The 24,367-nt window shown below is 42.6% G+C and overlaps 1 pseudogene; it reads right to left on the bottom strand.

Annotated features, from left to right (window-relative positions):
• The window catches only part of LOC138834516 (chromodomain Y-like protein), a 97,250-nt pseudogene that overhangs the window by 62,519 nt on the left and 10,364 nt on the right, over positions 1–24,367 (bottom strand).

Genomic DNA, 24,367 nt, shown 5'->3' with positions numbered 1-24,367 from the left:
AGTTCTCAACAATTCTGTGATTATATGACAGGAAGTTACCAGAAAGGACTCAGATGGAGTCTGTTTTTAATTGTGCAACAGGTGTGGGAATATGAAACAAAACATGTCTCTCTTTCATCATTACCCTATTCCCATGAGGAAGGGGATCCTTCACTGTATTCAGTCTTGCAGCTGGGGAAAATGAGTCATAGTGAAGCCAGGTGAACTACTCATGACCCCCAGCTGACAGGAAGCTTGACCTGATTTACCTGCCATGCTTCCTAGGACAGTGGGTGTTATTCAGTCCACTTCTTGTCGTGCAAAGTCCACTTCTTGTCATTTGTGGGGTTTGAATTCTGGATCTGGATGCTTTCCCTGATCTCCTCAGGTCAAGGCTAGCGCTCTACCACATGAGCCACCGCATCACTTCCGGTTTTCTGTTGGTTCTTTGAGGATAAGTGTCTCACAGATCTTCCTGCCAGGGCCAGCTATGAGCCATGATCTTCATATCTCAGCCTCCTGTGTAGGTAGGATTATAGGCCTGAGCCACTGGCACCTGGTTAAGTGTAAATCTGGTCCTCTCTCTCTCTCTCTCTCTCTCTCTCTCTCTCTCTCTCTCTCTCTCTCTCTCTCTCTCTCTCTCTCTCTCTCTCCCTCTCCCTCTCCCTCTCCCTCTCTCTTCCCCTCCCCCCTCTCTCTCCCTCTCCTTCTCTTTCTCTCTCTCCTTCTCTCTTTCTCTCTCTCAGGAACTGGTTGAATGGGTGCTGGAGGAGGTAGCCCAGCATCCCCATGTGGCTGGAACCCACAGTGACCCTCTCATTCTGGGGGTGGGCTGTGATTCAGGAGTTGTTTTGCTCAGCCTGTTGAACCAGCTTCATGAGGTAAGCCCCTCCTTCCCCCGGCTAGACCATGACAGTTATTCATTGTCCATCTCATGAGTCATTCCCCACATCCCTCTGGTACACCATTGAAGTAAAGTGCATGAGAAGGTGTCAACTTGTCCCCCTGCCCAGCACAATCCAGGGCCTCTGACCTATACCCCCACTTATCTGACAAGACCCTGGCTATAAGACAATAAAAACACTCTGAGTGTACTACCCTTTGCTGGAGAGTGTCATTTTGATTAGGGGGGAGGGGTTCAGAGGAAATACCCCAGACCTGACACCTTCCAGGGGACATTTGTTCTTGTGACAGAGCCAAGTCATTGCTGTGGATAAGGATAAAGCCTCCATCAGACTGACCCAGAACAATGCTCAAAGATAGGTAGGCTGTTGAAGTATCAAACCCACTCATGTCTGCTTCCTACTCCCACAAAGGAGGTGTAGTGTGGGTGACCCAGCCCTGGGCCTAAGGGATTATAAATGGATCGTGGCAGTCAGGAGCTCATGGCTCCCACCCAGCATCCTGGCTCTTTGGGAGGCTGAGGTCTGATGGTTGTGGCTCAGAGTAACCCGGGCAGGAAAGTGCGTGAGAATCTTATCTCCCATAAACCACCTAGCTCCCCAAAACCACACACAAAAAAGCCAGATGTAGTGCTGAGACTCAAGTGGTAGAGCCTCAGCCTTGAACAAAAGAAGCATCATAAAATAAATGAACAGTGTACACCTTTTATCTGACTATGAAGAAAGATGGATACAGTCTTCTGCTGGTACTTGTAGCCAAAGGTAAGGGGCTCCCCTTGTTGTTCCCCTAAACCTCTCCTTCTCTCCTTTATCTGTCTAGGCTTAGGCTGCAGGACAGAATTCCGATCATCCCCCTGGATGTGACCTTAGGTACCCTGCCCCCCCCCTTCCTTGGGGTCAGGATCCTGGATGCACTCCCTACTAGGAGGATGAGGCACCGCAGAGATGAGGGTAGGTATCCTGGACACTTTTACACACACACACACACACACACACACACACACACACACACAAACACATATGAACACACAAACACCCCTAAGCCAACTCAGAGTAGCCTTTTTCAAAGACACTTTATCTCCTTGGATTAACTGACCTAGGAGAGAGTTTTGTTCCCCTGTAACTGATTATTTTAAATTGGGCTTGCTAGTTGACAGGAGATAAACAGGAGCAAAACAAAAAGAGTTTGGTGCCCATCACCTGAGGCTCAGGCTCATGCCTGTCATCCTGGCTACTCAGGAGGCTGAGATCTGAGGGTCACAGCTTGAAGCCAGCCATAAGCTGGAAAGCCCGTGGGACTCTACATTCCATGGAACCACCAAAAAGCTAGAAGTGGAGCTGTGGCTCAAGTGGTAGAGCACCAGCCTTGAACAATAAAACTCAGAGAGAGAGCTCCCAGATCCTCAGCTCAAGCCCACATGGAGAAATGGCCCCATCTTATGGCCCACAGATTGCCCTGGCCACGAGCCCCCACTCATGGAGTGTGATACAACACCTGTCCCTGGGTGGTGTATCAGGGCCTTCAGAAATCCGGTGATGGAATCCACGCCTTTCCCTTCGTGCACTATCAACCCACACTGGCTGGAAGGCAGAGCCTGACAAGGCTGGCAGCTCTGCCAAGGTGATCAGAATGGTCTTCTTGGAGGCATCACTTGAAAAGGGGGTCTCGCTTAACAAGGAGGATCTGCCCGGAAGCACAGAGAGCAAAAGTGCTGAATATGATGGACAACACAGCAGAGCATGCTCATTTCCAGCCAGGGCTGCTGGTGAGAGACTCGGTATAGATGTGTGACTTGGGATAGATGTGTGAGACTATCCCGAGATAGTTCTGAGGGGTCATAGAAGAACAGTTATCCAGGGCTGGGATTGTATCTTAAAAGTAGAGGGCTCACCTAGCACGCAGGAAAGCACAGGTTGGATTCCAAGGTCCTGCATACACAGAAAAAGCTGGAAGTGGCACCACGGCTCAGGTGAAAGAGCACTCCCCTTGAGACAAAGAAAGTCGGGGACATCGCTGGGCCCCAATGTCAGGCCCCAGGGCTGTCACCATAAAACAGTTCTCTAAGGGACCTTGGTGACAGGTGGATGGCTATGCCCTGAAGCTCTCAGTAGATCCATCTGTGCTTTGTGTCTCCTTTGACAGAGGGGAGATGGATACTCCTTTTTTCCCTGGGCACCCCTGTGCCCGGTTATCAGCAAACCTCCCAAGGTCTTCCACTGGCACATGGAGCAGCTGGCCCTAGAAATCCTCAGGTATCGGTTGGGTGGGGCAGGAGGATATAGGGCAGGCCCCAGAACTCCTTGTGGGTCTGATCTGCCCTGGAAGACCAGGCAATCAGGAGGAGGCAGATGGGAGCTTAGAGAGGGCTAGTGATGTGAGGGGGCCCTTTAATCCCCATGGCCCCACCCAGATTCTGAGCCTTCCTTTGCTGTCCCTGAGGGAGGTAGAGGGGTGTCTAGGTGGTAGCTTCTAGGAGGAGTAGGTGGAAATTCTGAAGGACTAGACACCTTAAGCCAGTCGCTCACCCCTCTCCTCCCACACCTGTCATCCTGGCCACTCGGGAGGCTGAGATCCAGAGGATCTCATTTCCCAACCCAGGCAAGAAAGTACCATGAGAGGCTCATCTCCAATCCAACTGGAATTGGCACTGTGGCTCAAGTGGTAGAGTACTGGCCTTAAAGAAAAATCGACCTCAGGGATAGTATCCAAGCCCTGAGTTCAAGCCCCTCAAACAAGAAAGAAGAAAAATAAAAGAAAACAGAAAAAAAAAAAACAGGAAAGAAAGAAAGGCATCCCTTCCTTGCTTGCAAGAGATGTTGAAGCAGTGGGGTTGCTATGGTTGGGAGACCAGATGCTAGCCTCCCTGGGTTTGCTCCAGTATGAAGCTGTAACAGGGTGGGTGGTGCCTTACCAAGAACACCAGAGGTTGTGGCCTGTGGCAGGCATGGAGTGGGTGAATGGGAGCAGGCGTGGGATCGCAGTGTCAATTATATGCTCTCCATTCATGGTTTTGGATGCTGGTGACAAAGTCTGAAGTGTAGGGTTACATGTGGTTTATGTCTTGATGAGTTGGGTTTTCCCTTGGTATTAGAAGGTGGCTGAAGCCGGTCGTTGCCCGTGACTCACAACTGTCATCCTAGCTACTCAGGAGGCTGAGATCTGAGGATCATGGTTCAAAGCCAGCTTGGGCAGGAAAATATGTGAGACTTTATCTCCAGTGAACCACTAGAAAGCCTGAAGTGGTACTGTGGCTTCAGTGGTAGAGCGCCCACCTTCAGCTCAAGAGCTAAGGGACTGCGTGCAGTCCCAGAGTTCAAACCCCATGACTGACAACCAAAAAAAAAGTAGCTGAGTTTTCTGCATAGTGGTATGTACATTTAGGAAATACCAAGATGTGTTATGAGCCATTCCAGATGTGTGAGATGTCCTGAGTTTTGTCTACACTTGGTCTGAGGATGGTAGTGCCATCTTCTTGGGTGTGGGATGTTCAGGGTGCTCAGGGACTGCTGAGGCCTTGGGCTGTGTGTGTGTGTGTGTGTGTGTGTGTGTATTTTTCCTTCATCTCTCTCTGTCTCCTTCCTGGGTGCCTGTCTGCCTCTTTCTGACCTTGGATGGTGCCCCTCCTCCACACTGACCTTGCCCTTTAGCCCCCTATCAGGGTCTACAATGAGTCCTAAATTGCCAGAGGCCTGCATTCCAGTTTTTCTTTGGGGCCCAAGTCTGGCCTGTCCAAATCTTTGGGCACCTCCAGGGGATTCTGGATTCTGGATCAGCATGGCCAGCTAGCATAGGGTCTCTCCTGCCTCTGGGAGGCCTCAGTCATGCGATGTCTTGCCTTTTCCTCAGCTGGGTCTCTGGCTGCACGTCCCTCCCTGCACGCTGGCAGTAGTGTGGGGGATGGAAGTTTTCCGGTGGATCTGGCCAACTCGAGCTTGATAGCTGATTGAAGGCCATCCAAGCAAGGAGGATCCGGGGCTACATGTGAGGTGAGGCCAAGGTGGCTTGGAAGTATCCATCAGTGTCTAGGAAATATCAACATACCTTGTCACAGGAAAGTCTATTCCCCACCCCCTCCCCACAGCTTGGCTGCTCAGGTCCTTCTAGAGAATTCTGGATGCCCAGAATACAGATGCACACATTTAGATTCTAGGTCCAGGGAACTGGGGCATGAGAGACTAGTATGGCCAATACCTCAATGTTCTGGGTCATTAGCCTTGACCTGGCTATGTCCCCCTTGTTGTACGTTCACTTCTTTTTTAAAAAAAAAAATTATTGTAAAGATACTATACAGAGGGTTACAGTTACATGAGTGAGGTAATGAGTACACTTCCTCTTGAACATTGTTACCTCCCCCATTATTTTCCCCCTACCATCCCCTCCCTCCCTCCCTTCCCCGAGGTTCTTTTTTTTTTTTTGATTGTGATTAAGTGATTACATAATTTCCGGAAATTCACAGTATTGTGGAATAATGATGCTCATTTAAAGTCACAAGTTCATTCTAACTTTCCTGGAGCAAATTGTCTATCACAGTCTGTAATATATAACGGTGCTCACATGTTATATACCATATATGTGATCAGCAGCATGGGGATATTTGGTAGTGGTTCAACCAGATGAGTGGGACTTCTTTGTTTCTTAAGTCCTGTTAGTTTTGACATATCACCTAACATTTTGGATTTAGCATCCACTTATCAGGGAGACCATGTACTGTTTGTCTCTTCGTTCTTGGCTTACCTCGCTCAACATGATTCCTTCTAGCTCCATCCATTTCCCTGCAAATGCCATTATTTTGTCATTTCTAATGGCTGCATAATATTCCATTGTGTATAGATACCACAATTTTTGGATCCATTCATCTGTGGTGGGGCATCTAGGTTGTTTCCATATCCTAGCTATTGTGAACAGTGCTGCAATAAACATGGAGGTGCACGTGTCCTTGTATATTGGTTCCTGTTGTTCAGGGTAGATGCCTAGAAGTGGTATGACTGGGTCATAAGGGAGGTCAAACTTTAGCTTTCTAAGGACACTCCAGACTGCTTTCCAAAGTGGTTGTATAAGTGTACATTCCCACCAGCAGTGTAATAGCGTTCCTCGTTCTCCACATCCCCTCCAGCATTTGTCGTTGGCTGATTTGTGGATGTGGGACATTCTGACTGGGGTAAGGTGGTATCTCAGGGTTGTCTTTATTTGCATTTCCTTCACCACCAGGGATGATGAACATTTCCTCATGTGTTTCTTTGCCATTTTCATTTCTTCATTTGAGAAGTCCCTCTTTAGTTCCCTTGCCCATTTAGTAATTGGTTTGTTAGGTTTGGGAGGGATTAGTTTCTTGAGTTCCCTGTATATACAGGGTGTTAACCCCTTGTCTGATATATTGCTGGTAAATATTTTTTCCCAATTAGTTGGTTGTCTTTCTAGCTTGGTTGCAATAGCTTTATCTGTGCAGAAGCTTTTTATTTTAAGGTAGTCCCATTTGTCGAGTCTCTCTCCAACTTGTTGTGACCCTGGGACTCTGTTCAGGAAGTTCCTTCCTGTGCCTATTAGTTCAAGTGTCTCTCCTACTCTGTCCTGCAGTAGTTTCAGAGATTCAGGTTTAATGTTAAGGTCTTTAATCCATTTTGAGTTGATGTTGGTGCATGGTGATAGGCTGGGGTCCACTTTTAGTTTTCTGCATGTGGCTGCCCAGTTTTCCCAGCACCAGCGGTTGAAGAGGCTGTGTTTCTTCCATTGTATGTCTTTGGCTCCTTTGTCGAATATCAGCTGGCTGTAGGCCTGTGGATTTATTTCTGGATCTTCTATTCTGTTCCATTGGTCTTCGGGTCTGTTTTTGTGCCAGTACCATGCTATCTTTGTTATTATACCTCTGTAGTAGAGTTTGAAGTTCGGCATGGATAGCCCTCCCATATTGTCTTTATGCCCTAGAATTGTTTTGGCTATTCTAGGTCTTTTGTTGTTCCATATGAATTTTTGGACTGTTTTCTGTATTTCAGTGATGTACGTCATTGGGATTTTAATAGGAATTGCGTTGAATTTGTATATTAGTTTTGGAAGTATTACCATCTTTACTATATTAAGTCGGCCTATCCAGGAGCATGGGAGGTCTTTCCATTTCCTAGTGTCTTCTGCAATTTCTTTCTTTAACTTTTTATAGTTCTCATTAAATAGTTCTTTTACATCTTTGGTCAGGTTAATTCCTAAATATTTTATTTTTTGGGAGGTTATTGTGAATGGGGTTGCTCCCTTTATTTCCCTCTCTTCCTGTACATTATCAGTGTATAGGAAGGCAACTGATTTTTGTGGGTTTATTTTGTATCCTGCTATTTTGCCGAAGTGATTTATGATTTCTAAGAGTTTGGGGATGGAGTTTTTGGGATCGTGGAGGTATAGTATCATGTGGTCTGCAAAAAGGGATAGTTTAACTTCTTCTTTCCCTATGCGGATCCCTTTAATGTCTTTTTCTTGCCTTATTGCCCTGGCTAAGGGTTCTAGGACTATATTGAAGAGGAGTGGAGAAAGTGGGCATCCTTGCCTTGTTCCTGATTTTAGGAGAATTGGTTGTAGCTTTTCTCCATTAAGTATAATATTGGCTATTGGTCTGTCATAAATGGCTTTTATTGTTTTTAGAAATGTTCCTTCTATTCCTATTTTCTCCAGAGCTTTTAGCATGAATGAATGTTGAATTTTGTCAAAGACCTTTTCTGCATCTGTGGCGATAATCATGTGATTCTTGACCTTGGCTCTGTTGATATGTTGAATTACATTTATTGACTTACGTATGTTAAACCATCCCTGTGTCTCTGGGATGAAGCCTACCTGGTCATAGTGAATTATTTTTTTTTGTGTTTCTGGATTCTGTTAGCTAGAATCTTTTAAGGATCTTTGCATCTGTGTTCATCAAGGAGATTGGCCTGTAGTTCTCCTTTTTGGTTGGGTCTTTGCCTGGTTTGGGGATGAGTGTGATATTGGCTTTGTAGAATGAGTTTGGGATAGCTCCCTCCTTCTCTATTTCTCTGAAGAGCTTGAGGAGTATGGGTATTAGTTCTTATTTAAAGGTCTTATAGAATTCTGCTGTGAATCCATCTGGTCCTGGGCTTTTTTTTGTTGGAAGACTTTTGATAGCTTCCTGTATCTCATTATAGGATATTGGCTTATTTAATTGGTTAACTTCTTCTTTGCTCAGTTTGGGCAACTTGTATTTCTCTAAAAATGCATCCATTTCTGCCCAATTTTCTTCCTTTAGAGAGTATAGCTTTTGAAAGTAGTCTGTTAGAATTGTTTGGATATCTTGGGTACGTGTTGTAATGTTTCCCGTGGCATCCCTAATCCTATTAATATGCGTTTCCTCTCTTCTTTTTTTAATTAATCTAGCCAATGGGCCATCAATTTTGTTTATTTTTTCAAAGAACCAGCTTTTTGTTTGGTTTATTTTGGTTATGGTTTTCTGATTTTCTAATTGGTTAAACTCTGCTTTTAATTTGGTTATCTGGCTTCATCTAGTAGCTTTAGGTCCCATTTTTTCTTGTTTTTCTAGCTGTTTTAATTGCAACATGAGATTATTTACTTGGTTGGTCTCCATTCTCTTGATGTGGGCACTGAGGGCAATAAATTTGCCCCTCAGGACTGCTTTTGCTGTGTCCCACAAGTTTCTTTGTGAGGTGTTTTCATTTTCATTGAGTTGTAGGAAATGCTTTATTTCTTCTCTGATCTCTTCTGTTATCCAGGCATTGTAAAGGAGTGTGCTGTTCAATTTCCATGTATTAGAGAAATTTCTGCGGTATGCTTTGTTATTGAGAGCTAGCTTGATTCCACTGTGGTCAGATAGGATACAGGGGATTATGTCGATCCCTTTGTATTTGCTTAAGTTCCTTGCATGAACTATGATATGGTCTATTTTGGAGAAAGTTCCGTGAGCTGCTGAGAAGAATGTGTACTGTGTTGTTTTAGGGTGAAATACTCAGTAGATGTCAGTTAATTCCGCTTGGAGTATGGCCTCTCTTAATTCGGTGGCTTCTTTGCCAATACTCTGGTTGGTAGACCTGTCCTTTGGTGAGAGTGGTGTGTTAAAGTCTCCTAGTATTATCGTATTGGGATCTATTTTATTCTGTAAGTTTGAGAGCATTTGTTTGACATATCTGGGTGCACCAATATTTGGGGCATATAAGTTGATGATGGTTATATCCTCCTCTTGGATTGTTCCCTTTATTAATATGTAGTGTCCGTCCTTGTCTTTCTGTACTGATTTTAATGAAAAGTTTATTTTGTCAGATATCAGGATAGCTACACCTGCTTTCTTACTGGGGGCGTTTGATTGGTAGATCCTTTTCCACCCCTTCACTCTGAGTTTGTTTGTATGTTTGGCTGAGAGGTGGGTCTCCTGAAGGCAACAGATGGATGGGTCTTGTTTTCTGATCCAATCCTCAGTTCGTTTTCTTTTAATTGGCGAATTCAGCCCATTTATATTAAGAGAAAGTATAGAGAGATGCATTGTTGTCCCTGCCATTCCGTTTTCCTAAGTTTTTCTTCTTTCCTTTCCTCCTATGCTTGCTCAGTTAGACTTTGAGTAACGCCTGTTTGGGGCAGGCCCCAGTTCCTGGTTGCTTTCTTCAGGTTGTGTCCCCCCTCTTAGAATTCTTTGTAATGCTACGTTCACTTCTTAATCCAGTGCTGTCCCCACACCGACCCTTGTGGCAGTGCTGTGAAAGTGGCAGGAGTGGAAGTGAGATCCAGGGTGCCCAAAATCTGGATTTATGGCCTGATTGGGGGTGGAGTGGGGGCAAAGGGTGTCTTAAAAAAATCTTATAGTTGGAACTCAGGGCCTAGGCACTGTCCTTGAGCTTCCCTTGCTCAAAGCTAACACTCTACCACTTGAACCACAGCTCACCTTTCATCTTTTTTAGTAGTTTAGTGGAGAGAAGAGTCTCACAGACTTTCCTGCCTGGGCTGGCTTCAAGCTGCCATCCTAAGAGCTCAGCTTCTTACGTAGCTAGGATTGCTGGTATAAGACATTGGGACCTACTAAGGATGTTTTTGTGTGTGCTTTGTGTGTGTGTGTGTGTGTGTGTGTGTGTGTGTGTGTGTGTGTGTGTGTGTGTGTGTGTGTGTGTGTGTGTGTGTGTTTGTGAATTTACCGGGGCTTGAACTCAGAGCCTAGGTGGTATCCTTTAGCTTGTTTACATAAGATTGGTGCTCTACCACTTGAACTACAGTACACTTCAGCTCCCAGAAGACCCTGACTATGTGGAGAGCATAAAGCTCAAACCTGATCATATTTCTTCGACCTCAGGGTAGGATATGACTCCTCTGCAGCCTGGAGGAGTAGGGGTGGAGTAGGAGTGGTAACTGTAGATGGGTGCTAGGCTGGTAGAGAGGTACTCTGTCTTTTGCCAAGAAGGATAGTGATAGCTCAAGCTCTCATTTTCCTAGCTATTCAGGAGGCTGAGATCTGGGCCAGGAGGGGCAAAAGCTGCAAGATGGCACGGCAGGTAATGCCCGCTCATGCAGGGATCACAAGAGTGCAAATCTGTCAGGCACACCTCGGGGGAGGGGATATTGAGTTGGGCTCATGAAAGATTTGTGTGCTTACAAATCCACAGCCAGCTAGCTGCTACTTCTAGAAGCAACCTGGAGTTCCAGGACTCAGAGCCCTTCTTTCCTCACCAGTGTTTGGGGGCAAATGAAGGTCTGCAATCATGGGCCAACTACAAAGGAGCATTTGTAGTGTTCTTTTCCTTGGTCCTGTGGCCCCATGCATGGATGGAGGGGCGGGTTCCCTGGAACTTACTGCCTTGGCCCAGACCCCTCAGCCCAAGAAGGACTTAGGGAGAAACCACATGATCTGGCTTGAGAGTTTACTATGACTATGCCTCAGGACTTCCCCCAGTTCTGACTCAGCTCATCATTACCACCTTCCTGTGTGTGTGGGTGCATCTTGGTACTAGGGCTTGAACTCAGGTCCTGGGCTCTGTCCCTCAGTTTTTTTCATTCAAGGCTAGCACTCTACCACTTGAGTCCCAGAAGAATATGTCTCACCAGGCTCACTTTTTTTTTTTTTTTTTGCCGGTCATCAGGCTTGAACTCAGGGTCTGGGCATGCTCCTGAGCTTCTTTTGCTCAAGGCTAGCCACAGTGCCACTTTTGGCTTTCTCTGTTTCTGTGGTACTGAGAAATCGAACCCAGAGCTTTGTGCGTGCTAGGTAAGCACTCTACCGCTAAGCCACATTTGCAGCCCAAGGCTGAATTGTAACAAGAGTTATGAGGGTGGGATTTATTGGCTTACCCCATTTGGCATAGAAATCGCTGACTATTTCATATCTTTGCCGAGATTTGGGACCAGTCTGTGACTCGGCAATGAGGAATGATGAATGAATGAGAGCCACCAGGCCCCACAGTTCTAGGCTCACATACTACAGAAGGATAGATAATATAGATCCAGAACCTTCGACCATTCCTACAGCCTAGGAACTCTGAGGGCTTGTCCCAGCTTGCCCAAGTTGGGTGGGCTGAGCATGGACATCCTGCTGAATGCCCATCATCCATCCATACACAGAGACATGGAGTTACTGCTGCCTTTTTTTGGACAGGGGGCAGGTCTGGGGTTGAACTATGAACCTAGGCCCTGTCCCTGAGTTCCTTTTGCTCAAGGGCAGTACTCTGCAACTTGAGTCATGATCCCACTCATGTTTTTTTTTTCCCTGTGATCTCTTAGAAATAAGTGTCGCCTACTTTCCTGCCCTGGCTGAATTCAAGTTGGCATTCTCTACATCTGAGCCTCCTGAGGAGCTAGGATTACAGGCAGAAGCCGCTGACACCTAGCTTTCTTTTCTTGTTCTTTTTTAATCATGACAATCTGAAATCTTCACTGTGTCATTCCAATGGTTTGCATACGATGTAAACTACCCTGGAGTTCGATTGCTAGGATTGCCACCCACAAATGGAGGGAGATCCTGACAAACTCATTCCTATTCGTGTGAATTCTAATGAAATATTATAAAAGTAATAATTAAATTTGCAGTTAATTCATGATTCTATTTTAGAATGCCACACAAATATTATTGGATTTATATCTTCCATTCTAGCACCATGGTATGATTCCCCTAATTGAAGGATTTTGACTAATTTTTAAGTAATGTGTATATAAGTATTCAACCATGATACTTCATTAAATGGTGGCATAATGTAATAACTAATAATCGATAATTATATATATATAATTTAATATCATCACATTCCCTCTCAGTATATATCTATATCTATATACATATATATACACACACACACATATATACATATACATATCTATTAATGTATATATTGGGCACTACTGTGGCTTGATCAAAGGTCTTCAGAACTTCCTGGCAGCTCTGTTTTCTGGAGGCTGGTGTGCTAAGACTGTGACCCCATTTATGGATTGGGCATTGTAGGCCATGAGTTGAAATCCCAGCATGGCCAAATATTTATTCGTGGAGTAAGAAGCCAACTTTGACACATTTTTTTCCTTTTGTGTGAAAGTCCTGGGTCTCAGTATAATGTATAATCCATATGCAAATATAATCTAGGTGATATGATGTAATAAATGAAGTGTTATATGTGTAACAATACTAAATAAATAAGGGTAGTAAACGTCATATGCAGTAAACCCATGTATGTAAATAGATCTCACATATGAATATTATTTTTTCCAGTGCTGAGGCTTGAATTCAGGCCCTGGGACCTGATTTGAATTTCTTATCTTCAAGGACAATGCCACAGAGTTACCCAGGCCCTGAGTTAAAATCCCAGGCCTGCCAGAAAAATGGTGTAAATTCCAAGCCAGGGCCTTATTATTTATTTTTATTTTATTTTATTTTATTTTATTTTATTTTATTTTATTTTTTTGGCCAAGCACTTAGGTCTTGGCACCTCTGCCACAGCTGACTCTGGGATCCTAGGACCCGAGTTCAAATCTGGGGCTGGCAAAAAAAAAAAAAAAAATAAGGAGAAGGATAAAACTGAGAAGTTCAAGGAGGTGGTTTTACTAATTTTTTTCCTTTGTGTTGTAACCATCCTGGGTCTAAATGACAAGGCCCAGAAAGTGCAAATGACCTTGCATTGCTGATGTTTGGCGGGCTATTAGGGAAGCCATAGCCAAAACTGGCAACCTAGGCCTGGAGGTCAAATCCCAGGACTGCCACTAATGAATGGTGGGAGGTTCAAAGAAATACATTCCAATGATACATCCGTACAAATGGAATGTTATGAAAGCAACAATTAAATTAGAAGTTAGTGTATGATTTTCATATTATAAGATTATACACAATTATACTACATTAACTAATTTTCAATTACTACTTTATTATGTATTCAATCATGATACTTAAAAAAGGAAGGAATAATTTAGTTGCCAATAGTAGTAATATCATATATGCAATTTCATAATATACAGGCATCACTCTTGTTTTATACATATACATCTATCTATCTATCTATCTATCTATCTATCTATCTATCTATCTATCTATTTATCTATCTATCTATCTATCTATCTATCTATCTATCTATCTACCAATCTACACATTTATTTGTTTATAAACTTGTCACTCCTGGGGCTCAGTGGTAGAGTGCTCCCTAGTACATACAAAGCCCTGGTTTCTATTCCTCACTACCACATGCACAGAAAAATTCAGAAGTCGTGCTGTCGCTCAAGCAGTTGAGCACTAGCTTTGAGCATAAAAGCTTAGGGACTGTGTCTAGACACTTACTCAAGACCCAAGACTGGCACCAAAGAAAAGAATGTTCTGAGCACAATGATATAAGGATAGGACTGCAAATACCTCACCACAGAGCAAGCTGGCAGTCTGGTGTTGAGAGCTTCCATCTAACCTGACTTAGCCAGAGATAAACCACTGCAACCCAGCTCCATGGAACCAGATGCTACTGGCTCATTCACTCCTGTCATCTAAGATACCCGGGGTCTGAGATCTGACACTGGTGAGTTTAAAACCCAGCCCTGGCAGGAAGTCTGAGAAACTCTGAGCTGTGGCTCAAAGTGTTAGAGCTGTAGCCTTGAGCTAAAGATCTTAGGACAGTAGCCCCAACTTTGAGTGCAATCCCCATGGCTAACTCCCCCCCCCACACAAAACTCCCCACCACTTTAAACCATTAGATGTGAACTTTGTGCAGTTTGTGACATGTTTCTGAAAGAATGGTGATACTGATGAAAACACCCTAATTCTAATGACAGCTTGTGGGATACAGCTATGTGATGAGAACTTCATGATGTATTTTGTGCTGAGTCTTTCACAGGGTGCATTCTTTCATCTGGTCCTTGTAAGAGCTCCACAAGTAAGATGATTGTGCACATGAGAAAGTTGAGGCTCAAATATGTCCCCATGTCAGGGCCAAAATTATGTATGTATTGAACTCTAATGAGTTTTCTCCTGGATTATTTTTCTCGGTTGTGAATGTTGAACTCAGGGTCTAGGCACTGACCCTTCCCTATTGGGCTCATGGCTAGTGCCCTATCATGTAGAGCCAAGGACCCTAGGTATCTGTAGCTGAGGTCTGTCATCCTGCCTACTCAGGAAGCTGAGATCTGAGGATCTGGGTTCAAAACTATCCCGGACACAAAAGGTCCCATGAGACTATTATCTCCTACTCACCACTTAGCAACTTGAAGTGGAAGCCAGCACTGCTGACTCGTGCCTGTCATCCTAGCTACTCAGGAGGCAGAGAGCTGAGGATCACATTCCAAACCGGCCTGGGCAGGAAATTCCTTGAGATAGTTATCTCCAGTGAACCACCAGAAAGCCTGAAGGAGTGCTGTAGCTCAAGTGGTAGAGCTTGAGCTGAAGAGCTCAGAGACATCACCCAGGCCTGCCATGGGAGGTGGCACAAATGAAAACTTCCTGTCAAAACACAGCACTGGGGAGAGAAAGACCTTGGGGTACAAAGAGACCTTTTTCTCCTGGACTTCAGAGCCCACCCATATTCATCCTCACCAATTGCCCCCAGATGAATTGTTACAAAGCTGTACAGGAGTGAGGCTTTTTGTCTGCCTGTTCCAGCAATGAGGCAGACTTCCTCCAGCATCCTGGGGTGCACAGAAACATTCAGGCTACACTGGGAACAGTGAGGGGAGCCCCGGCACATGCACTGTTTTGAAAGCCCTCTCTGTGCTATGAAATCATTCTATTCAAAGCAAATTTCCTAGCTGGGTGCTTTTCTTCATAGAGAATCTGGATGTTCACCAATAGAAATACGTGCATTCATACACAGACACATGGAGTTACTGGCTCTTTTTTTGTGTTGCAGGTCCTGAGGCTTGAACTGTGAACCTAGACATTTTCCCTGAGCTCTTTTTGCTCAAGGAAGCATTTTATTGTGCCTTAAACCATGATTACTCTAGGCTGGGGTGCAGCTTTTACACCCACAGATGATCCAGGGATCCTAGGACCCAAGTTCAACTCCCAGCACTGGTAAAAAAAATCAAACCAACACAAATTCAGGAGGAAAAAACCAGGAGGTTTTACATAACTGTTTTACCTTGTTTCCTTTGCACTGTGACCATCCTGGGTCTCAATGACTTGGCTTGAAAATTGAACGTGACCTTGCATGACTGAAGGCTGGTGGGCTGTTAATGAAGCTCAACTCACACACCTAGGCCCTGAGTTGGATTCTGGGACTGGCACCTACACACTGCTGAAGATCCTAGGAAAATTGTTCCATGTATAGGAACACTAATAGGATGTTTGAAATGTACTAATTGAATTACTGATTAGCTAGTCATTCTATAAGTTTGTATGCAATAAAAACAGGTCATTGATTAATTTAATATTTATTAAGTTTTGTACTGTGATTAATTAATGGAGGCATAATTTTAGACCAAATAATTGGTAGTAGTAGAATATATAAAATTAAGATATAGACATCACTTTATATAGAGTTATACACTAGAATCTACATAAATGTCTATCTGTCTCTGCATACATTTATGGATGCATATACATACGTAAATACACACATACACTGAAATCTACACATCTATGTGTTTATATAGTGGCCACTCCTAGGGCTTGATCTCAGGTCCTCAAAGTTGCCCCATAACTTCACTTGCATCAGACTGGTGTGCTAATATTGACCCATTCATAAAGTGGGCCTTCTAGGCCCAGAGTTCAAATCACAGAACTGCCAAAAACTTAATCCTGATGGAAGAAGCCAATTGTCCCACTTGTTTTCCTAATTGGTGAAAATCCGGGGTCTCAGGAATGATGTCTAATACACAGGCAAATCTATGTCCTATGTAATAGGATGTAAAAAATATTATATGTGTAATCATACTCACTAAAATATATAATAAATAAAACAAAATAAAATGAATAACTACACTAACTGCAATATGCAGTAAACATGTGTATGTAAATATAAATCATGTATTTAAAATGTATACGAGTGCTAGGACTTGAATTCAGGCTCTGGAGACAGGCCTGACTTTCTTGTCTTCCAGCATGATGACCTCCCCCTTCCCCCACAATGCTGCAGATTTACCCAGACCCTGAGTTCAAATCCCAGGCCTGGCAGAAAAAAATGGCATGAATTCCAAGCCAAGGAGCCTCAAAAAATATTTTAGATATTTTAATGTATGTATGTATGCATATATGTATGTATGTATGTATGTATGTATGTATGTATGTATGTATGTATATATGTATGCATTTTTATTTTGTCAAGCACAGGGCTTGGACTCAGGTCGCAGCAACTCTGCCTCAGCTTCAATCACTCTAGGCTAGGGTGCAGCCACTGGACCCACAGCCAAACCTGGGTTCCTGGGCCCCAAAGGCTGACAGGAAAAAAAAAAAAAAAAAAAAAAAAAAAAAAAAAAAAACACTAGAAAAAAAAAACTCGGCAACTTGCATACGGCTGCAAGTTTTACATTTGTTTTCTTTGCAAGGTGACCTTCCTGGGTCTGAATGACACAGTTGAAAAGTGTTAGTAACCTAGCATTGCTGAAGGCTGGCGGGCTATCAGGGAAGCCATAGGCCAACATGGCAACATAGGCCCTGGGTGGGAAGCCCGGTCCTGACCCTTACCAATGGTGGGAGATCCTAAAAGTCTCGTTCCTATTCATAGGAATACTGATGGAAGGTTATGAATGTCAAGGTTAGAGTGATTTTAGGAGGCCAATGGAGTTTAATGAATATTTTTGGCACACTAAAAGAATACTATTAATTACATGGATGCAATTATTTTGGGACAGTGGTTGATTTAATTAATAATTCATTAAGGATGAAAACAATATTAATTACATGGAGGCATAATAAGTACCCAAGAATTGGTAGGAATGTAGCATATATAACTGAATATTGTATAGACATCTCTGGCACTCTATAAAGATCTATATTTATTTGTGCACTACCATCTGCATGTTAATCTGTTCTTATTTTTCAAACCCTGGGGCTCGATCTCAGGTGATGGAAACTACTTGTGGGCTCAATATGCACCAGGCTAGCATGCTGACACTCACCCATTCATGAATTGGGCCTTGTAGGCTGTGAGTTCAGATGCCAGCACTCACAAAAATTGAATTGTGGAGTAAGAAGCCCATGGCGACACATGTTTTCCTTTTCTGTGAAAGTCCTGGATGTCAGATGTGAAGTTTCATACACAGGCAAATCTATATCCTCTGTAATAAATGTAATAAATATTCCATGTGTAATAACAGTCAATAAAATAAATGGCAAATAGATGAATGAAACAAAAAATTTAATGAATAGCTACACTAAGCACAATATTGAGTCAACAGATGGGGCTCTATTTCAGGGTCTGGCAACTGGCTAGGAGCTGAATTGGCTGCTGTGCTTACTATCACCCATTCATGAACTTCTAGGCCCTGAATTTAGATCCCAGCACTGCCAAAAGTATAATCTTGGAGTGAGAAGCTAAGCATGACATGTTTTCTTTTTCTTTGAAAGTGCTCAGTGTCAGGTAGGATGTATAATTTGGATGCAAATCTATATGCTATGTAATAGGATGTCATAAATGTAATAAATGTCATAGGTGGAATAATTGTCACTACAATAAATGATAAAGGGTTGAATTAGTGAATCATTCTATATTAAATTAGATGCAACAATTATAGGAAGTATATTAAGTTTTATTAATATTTTATTAAGCATTACCAGAATAAAAAATTACATGGAGACATAATTAAATATCGAATAATAGGTAGTGACACATGATGCATAATTTAATTATATAAGACATCTGTCTCATTCTATAAAGTATGTAAATATATATGTGTATATGTACATATATGATAAACAATAATGGGATATTCAGTAATTATTAATTAATGCTTTATTAATTGTTCAACTGGGACACATCATTAAATGGAGACATAATTTAATATCTAATAATTGGCAGTAATCCCTGCAACTACTGCTGCCTCCTTCTTGCCCTCATCGCTGGCCTGTCAGTGCCAAAAAAGGCCTCCAGGAGAACCCCTCCACCCCTGCACCAATGTGTCCTGTACTTCCAGTGACTCCTGGTGGTCTGTATGATCTACATGACCACAGAAGAGCATGAGGATATATGTTACACACAGACATGAAGAACTAGTATGATGGCTTGACCTTCATGGCCTCTGAAAATGGAGCTTTGACCTGCATAAGTTTTGCTTCACTATGAATTTTCTATTTTCACACTGAACACCATATACTTTCCTTGTGATTCCTTTATTGGTTTTTGTCTTATTCTCTCATAGGCTGATACTATGTCTCTGGTGATGGCACCAGCAGATCCAAGTGGAAAAGGAAGTGGGACATAGAGTACCCATCCTTTTCAAAAGAGTCCACCACAGGTCAGAAGAACAAGTCTTAGGAGAATGGGCACAGCTGATGCTTCCCTCTCTGAAGCATGGCTCAAGTTTGGAGAGGAATTTCAAGACATCTGAAATATTGAATTATTGAAATATTGAATTATCTCCAAGACCAAAGAAACAACCACATCTAGTAATTGAGCTCACAAGTATACCATGGAGATCCAGTGAAAATGATCAATCAGATGAAGATAGGACACTGTTTAAAATACAGAGAAACAATGGGATTGGCACTATTGGCAGGAACAATTTGTGTACAGAAAGAAGATAGGGCCAAGGGAGATGAACTGCAGTTGATTGACTAGAAAATGGACAGTGACAGAGAAGAAACCAGTAAAGGCAGTGAATGTGAAGATGGAGAGGGTGCCATGGAAATTTCAGATGGTGCTGCTAGTGCAAGTAGTTATTCTTTGGCAAGTGATAGTAGGAAACCTGAGCTTCCTAAGGCAGGACCTGACTTTATTGCCTAGCTGGACTAAAAGTGAAGATCCTCCTGCCTCACATTCCAGAGTTCTAGGATTACAGTCATGCATTACCACATTCCTGTTTGAAACATTTAACTTCCATGTTAGATTATTTCTTTTTCACCTGTGGCCTTTATAAGCCTGACTTCGACATTTTTGGACCTTGGCGTGAACATTTGTCTGGATTATGAGGAAACAATAATTATTCCAACAGTTTTCCATATTGAAACACCCACTCCTTGGGTACTTGTCAACTCACTGTGTTCATCTGGCCTGTGTGGAGATTGTCCTTTCTGCTCTGGTCCTTAAGAGGTCTGCAAGATTCTCAGCTGTGTACTAGAAGAACACAGAGATGGAGAGTTTTAGATAGCAATGAGAAAAAAGAAATTTACTTCACTGAAACTCTATTATTTGCCTTATTTTTGCCTGTCATATTTACCTTGCTCACAGTTTACATTCTTTTATGGTATAATGAAGTAATAACATTTATTTTCCTCAGCATTTAATTTTAATTCTTTGTTTTCATTGAGACAAACTTCTAAGAAAGAACAACTAATCTCATGTTCATTTCCATAAATGGATGTTTTTATTTTCATATTCCCTTGTAAGACAATAATTCTTGGTGTGGCAAGTCAGGAAATAGAAATAGATTAAAATTTTAAACATGATACATTTATTTGTGATGTCAGTAAGCTTTGGAATTTTAGTCACTAAAATGTGTGTGACTACTACGTTTATTCTTGACCACTCTGGTGAGAGCATCCTTAATTACTAAGTTATTAACAAGTGAATGGATTGCCAGACAAACTTTGAGAGTTGTTGTTTTCTTGGCAGACCATTAAACATTTCTTTAGAGGAAAAAATACCACACTATTTCTGCTCTTCATTGAGTCTACTATACTTCAGTTAATTCATCTGTAACTATTAGCATACAACTGAATGTATTTGCTTTTGGGTTTATTGGAACATTCTAGCAGCCACAAATAAGGGAAACCATGCAGCTTGTGTTCTCTGGGTCTGGATTACTTCCCATAATATAATTCTTTCCCAGTCTTTCCACATTATTACAAATGGTAGTCTATCATGCTCTCTGATGGATGAGTGGGATTTCTCTCTGTTTGTGTGTGTGTGTGTGTGTGTGTGTGTGTGTGTGTGTGTTCATACATACATTTATATATATGTATATATGTACATATACACACATATATATGTATATATATTTATATCTATATATACATATATGTATATAAAATGTGGTATACATGTATGTAACCTCATACATACATACATATATATATATATGTATGTAACCTCATACATACATACATACATATATATATATGTGTGTAACCTCATACATGTATACCACATTTTATTGATCCATTCACCATTTTAGGGTTTTCTGGGTACTGGAAAGTGAGAGACAGGAGCCTTATCCCTCTGTTTGTGGGAAGACATGAACTCTTGTAGCAACAGTCCTGAGCCTTGGTACCCTTTTTTATGGCCTGAAGTGGTAAAAGCTGATCGACAATTTGTTCACTTTTGCAATTCCTGGGGCCTGAACTCAGTGCCTGTGCACTGTCCCTAAGCATTTTTTGCTTAAAGCTAGCATACTAACACTTGAGCCACTGCAACACTTCCAGCTTTTTCTGGATATGTGGTTACTGAAGAATCAAACTCAGGGCTTCATGCATGCTAGGCAAGCACTCTACCACTAGGCCACCTTCCCAACCCAAGGTTTTATTTTTTTAAAAACTAACATGTAAAAGAAACAACTACATGAACAACTGTATTACAGGAAGCAAGCTCCATGACTAGAACCATGACTTCCCTGGCCAGAAACCTGGGAGACCAGGCCTTTGCCACAAGTCTCCTGTGAGGTCAGCTTCCAACCACTGAGCATCATTTCATTGGTCTGAAAGGAAGGAGAGTGTTGAGATGTGAAACATGATGCAAGCAGACAGAGGGAGCCTCATCCCCCAATGTCAACAATGAGGATGGTTACTCTCAAACCCCAGATCCTGTGACACATGTGCTAGTAGACACTAATTATGAATTGTGTAGAGTCATGATCCAATGGGCAGATGGGTTGAGCTATTATGAGAAAGACATAACCTCATTCAGAATCATATGGACTCCAAAAATGTGAACTAGAAAAGGTCTACTTTGTGTTTGAGGTTATTGTTTTAACTTCCTTTATCTGCACTCTATCCTCTAAAGCCAGCTCCCATGTGTGAACTCTTCATATGCAAGAAAATGAGCCATAAATAAGGCCAAGTAATTGTTAATCTTATGGAAGTGAGCCAGCCATAGAATGGCTGTCTGGGGTTTCTTTTCCTCTCTGAGTTACAAAAAGTGACTTGTTCCTGAGACAGAGCCCATGTTCTAATGGCTAAGCTATTACTGCTGGATATCACATTTCACCATGTGGATATAACTATAAGAGACAAAGCAGCCAGGACTTTGATGTTCCCAAAATTATTGCCATGCTGAGTGAGTCTGACACATGACTTCGAATGACTGCATGAAAGAAGTGAACATTCTTTTGTTTTTACATGTAATAGTGTATAAATCGATACATGCTTATTCACTTTACACTGACTTTAATTTTGTCCCAGGTTTTCATTTTGGTTTCAGAGGAAAGTGTCTGGATTTACCATTCCAACAACAGGCTCCCAGATGCTCATGCAGGGTGAGGAGGGGAGAATGGGTCGAAATGATGACTTCCTTCTGTGTTTCCCTGGCAGTGCTGAAAACCAGACCCAGAGCTTCTGGGCTCCAGGTAAACAAGCAGTGGGTAGAGTCTCCCTTCTCAAGAGATGAAATCTTCATGAAAATTGCCCACAGGACACTACAGTTTCCACTGCTTTTTTACTTCCACGCAGTGCACATAGCACACGAGCTAATGCTGGAGGGCACAGGTATGGCTGACTCACCACCCTTCAAGAGAGGCAAGAAGGATGAACACAGTGGCAGGGGACCTGTTCCTCAGCAGAAAGCCTTGCAAGGTTCTGAACATCACCCTAAGTGAGGCTGGCATTTGAGCACAGTCTTGGACAGGTCATAAGCATCTGAAGAGTGTGGAATGTTCTGCTAATCCACAGGTTGACTAAGCAGCCTCTCCTGGGGGGAAAAGGATCTACTATAAGTAAACATTTATCAGAAATCTCACTAAACCTTGTTCTTTATATTAAGTCAGTTCTTCAAGGCAGACAAGTGAGAGTGGATAAAGGAGAAGGGCCCTAGGACCACTGAATTTTCCCATCTTAGAGCATCATTTTCTTTCTCAACATATAGTAGGGAAGCCACAGCCTAGTCCTGCTAGCCAATAGAAGTATATTCTCAATGGTATATGCCAACATGTTCAGGTCCAGATAACTCAGTGATAGTGGTTCCACTCTGTTCTCTCAGTAACTTCTCTTTTTTGAGATAGGGTCTAATCTAAGTAAGACTTTGGGCTAAGCTACCTTTGTATGCAGATCATAGGCATGTACCACCATGCCTAGTCTCATTACTTCTTTTTTTTTCTGCCCTTTGAAAGTCAGCCAATAGCTCTAACATCTTTCTCTTCCATTACATTCTATTCATGCCCTTATCTGGTTCTCTCCATCTGGTCTAACTGGAGCCATCTGTCTCTAGCCAGAACACTGTCATGGTGGTCCATCTTCCCAGCTAGCTCCATACACATCTGTTTGTTACTAGGGAGTCTTTCCTGACTTGTGTTTTCACTTTTCCAAATGACTGGATGTGCAAGACAATAAAAGGAGTTCCTGAATTTTGCCAAGAGTGTGAATGACATGACTGATTCAAGGCTGTTAACCATTTTCTTTTCTTTTCTTTTCTTTCTTTTTTTTTTGGTCCGGTTGTAGGGCCTGAACTCTGGGCCTGGGCGCTGTCCCTCAGCTCTTCAGCTCAAGGCTAGTGCTCTACCATTTGAGCCACAGCGCCACTTCCGGCTTTTTTTCTTTTTGCTTATGTGGTGCTGGGGAATCGAACCCAGGGCCTCATGCATGCAAGGCAAGCACTCTACCACTGAACCACCTTCCCAGCCCCCTGTTAACCATTTTCCACTTAAACACACAATCAGTGGGCCAGGATTGGTGGCTCATACCTGTGATCTTAGCTAATAGGTAGGCTTAAATCTGGAGGATGGTGGCTCTGAGACCAGCCTAAGCAGAAAAGTCTTGAGATCCCACCTTCAAAATAATCGCAAAAGAAGGGCTGGAAGTATGGCTTACGGTGAGCATACAATATGAGCAAGAGCTGTCATAGTATAGGTCACCTTGTGCTGCTTGTAGCACAGGTCCTTTAGTCCCAGGTCTGTACTAATAACATCTCTTCAATTCCAACTTTGTGTATGTGTGTGTATGTGTACAACTTCACGTACTCATGCACTTGTTGTGTACACTGATAATATTAAGTTGCACGTGCTTATGTTGCAGAGACTTCAAACCAATTTTTATCTTTCCAAACACAATGAGCCATCAAGAATTCTACCACTGTCAACATTCATTACAAAGATTCCACTTCCAAAATGCCATTTGGTTAGATGGTGTTTACCTATCCATATTTACTTAGTCTTTCCTCTAGTTGACCCTCATCCTCCCATACCATTGCACCTCCACACATTCCCCCAGATTATTGTTTACAATGATCTTAACATTTTCCTGGAAATAAGGATTCTTTAGTGGTAGAATTAGCATTTAATTGCTAGCAAGTCACCTTCTTCAGTAATAACTCACAATGAGCTTAAAGATCTACCCTTAATCAGGTAGGGATAGGTGGACACAGCATAGTAAAATGGACAAAAAAGCATTTGAATGCCAGGTGGACCGCTATGGGACCTGATGCGATACCATCATGTGCTAAACATGGACATCCCAGGTGAGGGCAGAATACTCTCTTGTACGTGTAGGACTCCTGGATATCAGGAAAGTAGGAGGCTGAGATCTGAGTCCAACCCTTACTCTTCTCAAATTGCTGGCAAAGTTTCAGAAAAACTCAGTAATCTGCCCAAGGAAGGTATGCTAGACTACAGGTGAATAAAGACAGGAGCCTAAAACATGGCATGCAATTTCTGAGAAGACACCTTCATACTTACTAAGAACTTATGAGCTTATAGAAATTGATTTGTTGTGGTCAGACAGTGTGGGTATGCAAACCAAGGAGGG

Source organism: Dipodomys merriami, unplaced genomic scaffold (genome assembly GCF_024711535.1).
Source record: "Dipodomys merriami isolate MVZ:Mamm:240054 unplaced genomic scaffold, mDipMer1.0.p SCAF_218, whole genome shotgun sequence".
In the NCBI taxonomy this organism is placed as follows: Eukaryota; Metazoa; Chordata; class Mammalia; order Rodentia; family Heteromyidae; genus Dipodomys; species Dipodomys merriami.
Note: the sequence above shows the minus strand (reverse complement) of the source record. Positions and strands in the feature narration are given on the sequence as shown.